This window comes from Leptopilina heterotoma, unplaced genomic scaffold (assembly GCF_015476425.1).
Source record: "Leptopilina heterotoma isolate Lh14 unplaced genomic scaffold, ASM1547642v1 Lhet_372, whole genome shotgun sequence".
Taxonomy (NCBI): domain Eukaryota; kingdom Metazoa; phylum Arthropoda; class Insecta; order Hymenoptera; family Figitidae; genus Leptopilina; species Leptopilina heterotoma.
The window spans coordinates 405037-413853 of record NW_025111050.1 but is presented as its reverse complement, the minus strand read 5'-3'; the positions used below and the strand labels follow the sequence as shown (position 1 = coordinate 413853).

Here is an 8817-nt window from a genome sequence, read left to right as displayed (position 1 = left end):
AATTATTTCGATGATTTTTTATAAAATTTTCAGAACTGTCAATCTAACCTTTTTCTGTGCAACTCAACTTAAAAATTAAAATTCTAAGTTTAATTCAAAAAATTTTATAAAAGAATTCTCAAAAATGAATTCTATGGATATTAAACATCATTTTTACAAATTATGAGATTTTTTTAAAAATAGGCCGCAACGGCTTCAGGTAAAATATAATGGACTGACCCTATTGCAAAAAATAGTTCTTTAAAAATGAAACATAAAATCCTAATAAACTTATGGTTAAAAATTTCATTTAAGCGAGATATTTAAAAAATTAGACTCTATCCCATACACTTTCTATACAATGTTGGTGCACCAGTTAGCATCTATATTGAATTTCCCCCCACCGAATTTGAATAGCCTTATTCAGCCAAAGTATGAACTCAACGAATCATAATAGACCACGCTGAGTTTGCGCATAAAACTCATATGTACTCGTAACAAGAAGACTATATACAGGAGGAACAACTCGAGTATTTCCGATGGTCCCGATTTTAACGTACGACTGGGCGTACTACCCCGAGGCGCACTAGTGTTCTGCACATCCTAACACATGCATAACTGTGTATATTTTACATATATTCCATCTGACAGCTGTAACAGCTGCAAGTTTTTATTATCTCCTCCATATTGAATAATAAGTGTAAATATTAAGTGAACCTAATATTTTTAATACAAAAATTTCTAAAAAAAGTGAGAAGTGTATTTAACACTAGTGTTTGTAATTATGATTCGTCTTGATGAAAAGTGTTAATTTGAATAATAAAAGTTGTAATGGGATTTTCATAACCATTTTTTATCTTACAATAAAAAAAAGGGCATGTTATATTATAAATTATTATCGCTCCTATTATAATATATAATTTATTATATATTTATTATTGCTGCAATTATATTTATTTCTGTTATAGCATTGTATTTGAGGTTAACCATAACCTCCAAAAGAGGAATTTTTCCAACTATAAACTAACTTAACTTAAATTTTAAAAGGGATTTATAAATTATAAAAACTAATGAAGATGAAATCAAGCACAAATATTTCTGAAGATACAAACTCTACATATTTTCAAAATCAACTGTCACAGAACTTGCACATAACCAAGAAAATTGTAAACAAAACAAACACACATTATCTAAAGATACACAGATAGAGTTTATACAGTTATGCATGTGTTGGGATGTGCAGAAGACTAGTGCGCCTCGGGGTAGTACACCCAGTCGTACGTTAAAATCGGGACCACTGCTCTCTATGAATAAGAAGGCGAGTTGGTTTTTCTGTATATAGTCTTCTTTACGGAAGCGCCGACGCGCCACGAGGCATAAAGAGAGGAAACCTGTTTCTGCTAATGCGAATGTCGTTTTAGCTTGTGAAACATAGGAACACGTTCGATGGTTCGCTGGTTCGGTGGTTCGATGATGTGATTGTTGCTAAATAAAAAATTTAAAATAAGAAATAAAAATGAACCAAATTAATTTAAATTGACAATTTTAATGTAATAAAATATTTTTTAGGTATTATTTATAACAGATATTAATTACGAGGTAAATTAGGTGCTTTAAAAAAAATCATATTTTGAGGTTATAAAATGTGTTATGAAAAAGTAATGGAAAAAGGTCAACATTAGGCCTTAAATGTGATAACATTTTATAACCTCAAAATATATGATTTTTTTAAAGCACCTAATTTACCTCGTAATTAATATCTGTTATAAATAATACCTAAAAAATATTTTATTACATTAAAATTGTCAATTTAAATTAATTTGGTTCATTTTTATTTCTTATTTTAAATTTTTTATTTAGCAACAATCACATCATCGAACCACCGAACCAGCGAACCATCGAACGTGTTCCTATGTTTCACAAGCTAAAACGACATTCGCATTAGCAGAAACTCTTTATGCCTCGTGGCGCGTCGGCGCTTCCGTACTTCTTGGCTCGTAACAAGACGCAGTTGCCAGCCACTGTAAAAAAATCTGGTGTAAATTTACTATGTCCGACGTTGGAAAGTTTGGTCCAAGAAGACTATATACAGGAGAACCAACTCGCCTGCTTGTTCATAGAGAGCAGTGGTCCCGATTTTAACGTACGACTGGGTGTACTACCCCGAGGCGCACTAGTCTTCTGCACATCCCAACACATGCATAACTGTATAAACTCTATCTGTGTATCTTTAGATAATGTGTGTTTGTTTTGTTTACAATTTTCTTGGTTATGTGCAAGTTCTGTGACAGTTGATTTTGAAAATATGTAGAGTTTGTATCTTCAGAAATATTTGTGCTTGATTTCATCTTGATTAGTTTTTATAATTTATAAATCCCTTTTAAAATTTAAGTTAAGTTACCCAGTAAAAAAAAACTAATTCAAATGAATTAAAACGAATTAACATTTTTGGTAGGCTCCAATTCGTATTTGTCACAAAGCGGGATTCACTCAAGCTCTTTGTATATTCAATTGAATTTAATTCAATATGTACCAATCTGTCCAAACGAATTCGCATTCGAAAGAAATGGCCAAGGAATGCATTGAATTCGTGCTAACGAATTGAAAAAAAATTAAAGGCTCAAAACTTGTCCAGTGAATTGGTACGGATAGAAGGTTCGGAAGTTCAATACAGTTTCACGAATTCAGGAAAATTGCATCATGGCTCCAATTCGTATTTGTCACAAAGCGGGATTCACGAAAGCTCTTTGTGAATTCTTTTTAATTCATTTCAATTAGTTTTCGTTTACTGGGTAGTTTAGTTGGAAAAATTCCTCTTTTGGAGGTTATGGTTAACCTCAAATACAATGCTATAACAGAAATAAATATAATTGCAGCAATAATAAATATATAATAAATTATATATTATAATAGGAGCGATAATAATTTATAATATAACATGCCCTTTTTTTTATTGTAAGATAAAAAATGATTATGAAAATCCCATTACAACTTTTATTATTTAAATTAACACTCTTCATCAAGACGAATCATAATTAAAAACACTAGTGTTAAATACACTTCTCACTTTTTTTAGAAATTTTTGTATTAAAAATATTAAGTTCACTTAATATTTACACTTATTATTCAATATGAAGGAGATAATAAAAACTTGCAGCTGTTACAGCTGTCACATGGAATATATATAAAATATACACAGTTATGCATGTGTTGGGATGTGCAGAACACTAGTGCGCCTCGGGGTAGTACGCCCAGCCGTACGTTAAAATCGGGACCATCGGAAATACTCGAGTTGTTCCTCCTGTATATAGTCTTCTTGGTTTGGTCACTATCTCCGACGTGGTATTTTTACACGCCGACTGTAATCTACATAACCTGCAAATATTTTTTGAAATAATATTTTCAGTCGTAACTTTTTGTATTTATGAAATATAGCCCAAAACTTTTTGTAATATTATTATTTACTTATAAATTAGCATATAATTTCTATAAATGTACATTATATACACTTTTTTAGAGTTATTTATAAAAACTTGAAAATTTTTTGAAAATTTTAAAGGAATAAGAAAATTACATTCGCCATGTAATTGTACAGATTGTGCGACGTAATATTGAAGCGATGTTGTTCCATTATACCGTCGTGTCCTCCGGGTTGCCTGGACGTTGGGGTTCGAGAAGATGGGTCTGGTGTCGTTTTGGGATGCTCTGATAATGTGGAGACCTATCGGGGTCCTTGGCTCGGCACATCTTACAATAAGTGAGGGAAATTCGTGAAAGAGCGGGAGGCCAGCGTCGGTTCACAGAAGCGTGGATCAAGTTAATTGACCATCGCCCTGGGAACTGAACGGCTGAATCCGCTCCACGAATTCAAGTGCACGCCAAGGACGCTGATGGTAAGTTCATATCGTGTTAATTTATAAAGTTATACTTTTTCAATTATGTAAAATCACAAATATTAATTTGAATATTCATAGTTTTTTTTGTACGTGAAATTTCGTAGTGTGGCGATTTATGGTGGGCGGATTTAAATTGATAAAAGGCTGAGCATCTCGAGAGCGATCTAGACTTCGTCCCTTGATACCAGGTTGCTGAGGGTGGAGTGAGACTCCGTAAGAGTGGATAGGAGTGACTTTCACCTCATCAGCTGGAACCAGCGTGCGACTCGAGGGCGCGGCGGGGTTTTGGATGAAGCAACGGACGCTAACTGCTCGAGTTTTGCCTGATAAGTAAATTTTTATGTTATCATGTGCGAATGAATGGTTAAATATACGTCTTTCCCAGGGCGATTTTTTTGTTATACACAAATAGACCGATAGAATTATATATAAGGATAATACCCCTTGTATTATAATTGACAATCTGTGATCAACTCATTTCCAGATTTATTTACTGTGACTCGATATCTTATATATAAAATTGATTGTGTTTTTATCTAATTTTTAGTTGTATGTTTATTTTATATGTTTTCCTTATTTTAATTATAACGTTATTTATTTCTCATTTATGAAGATTTGATTTTGATAACTAGTCAATGCAAAAAAAATTAGTTTATGATTCAGTTTAACTTTTATTATAAAGTCTTATTTCCGTAAAGTATTAAAATTATTACAATATTACGTCAAAGTGTAGAAATACACGCAATGTAAAAATACCACGTCGGACATAGTGATCAAATTTTCCTACGTCGGACGTAGTAAATTTACACAAAACTATTAAATTACATAGTCGTATAATGTAAAATTATTAAAAATAGTAAAACTACTTTTGGAACGAAATAAATTTACTACGTACAACCTATAATTTTGATGTGTGAAATTACAAGTTTCGTGTTATTTTACACCAGATTTTTTTACAGTGAGCTTTTTAAAGAAAGATTATGTGACCAGGGCCGTAAAATAATTATAGTTCAGATCTGAACTATAATTTTATAAATATTATATATTACTATATAATATATATAATATATTACTATATTTTTTAATTTTTTACTTTTAATTCAAATATTATATTTTTAGAATGAGACTGTCTTAAGTTTAGTTCTTATTTTTGCTTTTATAATAACAATTTAATATTTTTGTTAATAATTTAATAATAATACTATTAAAAAAAATAATAAAAAAATAATATAATTTAAAAAAACCGCTGCCAAGTTGTACATTTTTATAATTTTAGTGTTCATTTCATGAACACTTTGCTTCCTCATAAAAATAATAATAATTGAAATATAAGAATTACTTTTTATAAAAGGGTTAAAACTCATTAAATCTTGGTCCAAAAAATGTGTTTTTATATATTCTATAAGATGGTAATAATAGTTTAATAATTACACATAAGTTAATAAACAAGAATGTTGAAAAAATGATATTTTCCACAATTTTTGATTTTTCAAATACCAATAATTTCATAATTTCTGCCCGAATCAGGTTCAAAAATAAGTCAATCGAAGCGTTTTTTAATGCTCTTCAAGTTGGTAATAATTTTTTGAAGTTACTTTTACATAATTTAAACAAAATTTTATAAAAGTCTTATTTTTCAAAATTTTAGATTTTTAAAAGTTTAATATCTCCGGTCAATATGGACGAAAATTGTTCAATTAGGGCTCAAAAGATGCGCCTGAAAAAACTCTACAAAACTAAATACGAAACAAAACTAAACTTCTACCTACAATTTAAAAAAAAATTGAGGCCTTTAGCTCTTTCTTGTTCTGAGATATTGAGGCAAATGTAATTTTAGTACACACACACACACACACACACACATCGGGACAAATTTTTAAAATCCGTTTTTTGGTCTTCGGAGGTCAAAATACGTCGAAATTTTTTTTTATTTATTTAGAACATTTATACGGGGAGTTCCTGTGCATATATAACACTGAGAAAACTGGAGTATTGGACTAAACATCTGGAGGGACAAATCGTTCATATTTGAGAGTTAGCTATTGAATAACAATCTAAATGTTCAAATACACCATTAACAGATATTCGTGCCATTTCTCTTGGAGGGAAAATGAGTTTATAACAGAGGGACAAATTAACCATCTTGAGAAATCCCTTCCTTATCCGGCGCAAAATAAATAAATATGGCAACCTAACCCCTAAATTAAATACATAAAATGTCAGAAAAATAATTTCGCGCGCATCAAATCGTACACATTTTCTGCGCAACTTTTAACCCTCAGATATAATGGGAGAGAATATACAAGTAGATTTCCATTATCAATTCAAAATTTATTTTAGAAGGACTATTTAACTCTCTTCATAAGCAAAGGAAACATTCACTTTTTGAACCTCCGAATTTGACACTCCAGTTCAAATACAACAATAAAAGTATGTAAAACAAAAAAAAAAAATAACAAAAATTTTTTTTTTTTTTTTTTAATGTAACTTTCATTTAATTTACTGTAAATAAAAATTATAGGACATTTGCGTCACATAATCAAATCGCTATAGGACATAGTACAAGCAGGGTTGCACAGTTGCGCGCAACTCAGAGTTTTTGACGTAAATTACATTAGTTTTTTACATTTGTAAGATACGTATTTTACCTCCCACCACAATAAAATGCATTGTGTTGAAAATTTTTGAGGTAATTTACGTACGTAATATACGTAAAAAACCTATGTAATTTACGTGACGTATATTACGTGTGCAACCCTGAGTACAAGTAGTCAAATTATGTGACGTGTACTATAATTATGTGACGGCTGGCACACTGTGGAGACGCCATTATTTTGGACTAAATCCTGAAAGCTACACGGAAAAAATTTTGGTGCACCGTTTGTACGTTAAGGTACATCCGTTGTGTTAGTAGCCGATTCAAATTTTATCCCTTAGGCCGCAGTCCCATGGCAGCGTTTTGCGTTGCGTTGTAATGAGAGAGAATGCAGCAAACGTATATTTGCATCTTTTTCTCTCCCATTACGACGCAACGCAAAACGCTGTCATGGGACTCCACCCTTAAGGCGGTTCCAGAATAGGTGCAAAAGGCAAGGTGGAAGTACAAGTGCAAGTGCGAACCAATGCTAATGTATAGGAATCGCACTTGCACTTGTACTTCCACCTTGCCTTTTGCACCTATTCTGGAACCGCCTTTAAACCGAGACATATTTCGTCCCTGTTTCGGTGCGTCAGTCGTGTTAATGCTGCGCAAGCGTTGAACTTTGAATGGAGTCTAACATTTGTCTCCAAATCTGGGACCAGTGCTATATTGTACATGCGCTGTCGCGTATATGATTTTGTTGAAAAAATGGCATTATTATTATCTTATTAACTATAATAATCTTCGTATTCTTTCATTCAGTCTGTCCAGAGCGTGTACATTCTGTCCGCAGTGAGAGAGAAAGGTTGATAGAGAGAAAGAGAGGTAAGTATCGCCTGTCCTTTTAGTTTAGAGTAGGAGCGAAAGAGAGGCGAATATTATTATTATATCTATATATATTAAGTTAGTCTTTCCTTATATACTCTGTTCACAGTTAGAGAGAAAGAGAGGGAGGGAGGTATTGTCTCTCCTCTTAGTTTAGAGTAGGAGCGAAAGAGAGACGAATAGTTAAGAAAGTAATTCCCACTTTTTGGGTTTAGAAGTGGGTACCATGTTTTCTCCATTTTCCGTGTCAGGTAGAAAGAGAGGAACAGAATTTGATAGGGGAAGGAAAAGTGGGGAATTTTACTTTTAAGCCAAAATACGAAATAGGCGTCTTATTTCCTTATTGGCTAATTATTTTTCTTTTTTCACTCACAGATAGATTAAGGAGTAAAAGAAAGGCAGATCGAGAACGAGGTATGAGTGAGAGGTATAAATTTTATCGTTGTTCCATAAACCAAATGGACAATTTTTCATCAATTTTTGACTCCCACCCCGCCTCCAGTTGTGAACAATCGCAAATATTTTAAAAAACTAATTCGTATAATTATTTAAGATTCAATTATCTTCGAACAATGGGTAAGGCTTTCTGAAGTGTACCGATGGTTTTTTAAGCCTGTTACTCGCTGTAAAAAAAAGGAGCGTGCAGTTTCACGGGCGGTTCCACTGCCGCGTTACATGCGTTGAATTGGTTTCAATTTGTTAGTTAATGCTTTATTTATTAAGCATTTGACACATAATTTCGAAAATTTTAATTAAAATTAAATTCAAAATGGCGGATTTTTTATAGTGTTAAGAATACTATCCTAAAATAATATTGCAAAATTCGAAGTAAAACAAAAATTATACATCCTTATTCTTCGCCATGTCAAAGATGTTTTTGTATGCGGATAAGCAATCGTATGATTTAAATGTTTTCTCATTTGCATTTTTTAAAAAAGACAAACAAAAATGTATTTGGTGTTGCTGATCAAAAATTAGATATCAAATTTTCAAAATTGAAAATGGGGGATCCAACATGGCGGAAAAGAAAATTTTTTTATTTTAATTTTTTTTTTCGTTTAATTTTTTTTTCGTCCACCATATTGTATCCGCCATTTTTAATTTTTAAAAAATTATTTCATTTTTGTAATCAGCGACCCCAAAACCCCCCGTAACGATTTTCAAGCAAATCAGATGATTTTTTTTTTAAATTTCAAAACTTATGAACAAAAATTAAAAATGCGTTTTTCTCAAAATGTCTTTTTTTGATCTGGAAAGAGTGATATCTCGAGTTCTTCTAAAGCAATTTTAAAAAATCAAACGGCTTTTGATTCAGCGTCATCATGCCTATAAGTGGAACCTCAAAAACTGGAAAATTTCCAACTCTCTTTATTTTATAAGGGAAATTCTGAATAAAAACACCTTTTTTTGCATATTTTAGAGAAAAAGTACTCTAAAAAAAGGGGGGGAAGAAAATTCCACTCTTTTGAGATTCCA

General features: G+C 31.7%; 1 long non-coding RNA gene across 1 annotated transcript; it reads left to right on the top strand.

Moving 5' to 3' along the window:
* The first annotated feature begins 3798 nt into the window (after positions 1–3798).
* On the top strand, positions 3799–4415 carry LOC122505819. The gene is made up of 2 exons (XR_006301948.1): positions 3799–3872; positions 3980–4415. It is a non-coding gene; the product is annotated as an uncharacterized LOC122505819 (long non-coding RNA).
* Positions 4416–8817: the final 4402 nt, after the last annotated feature.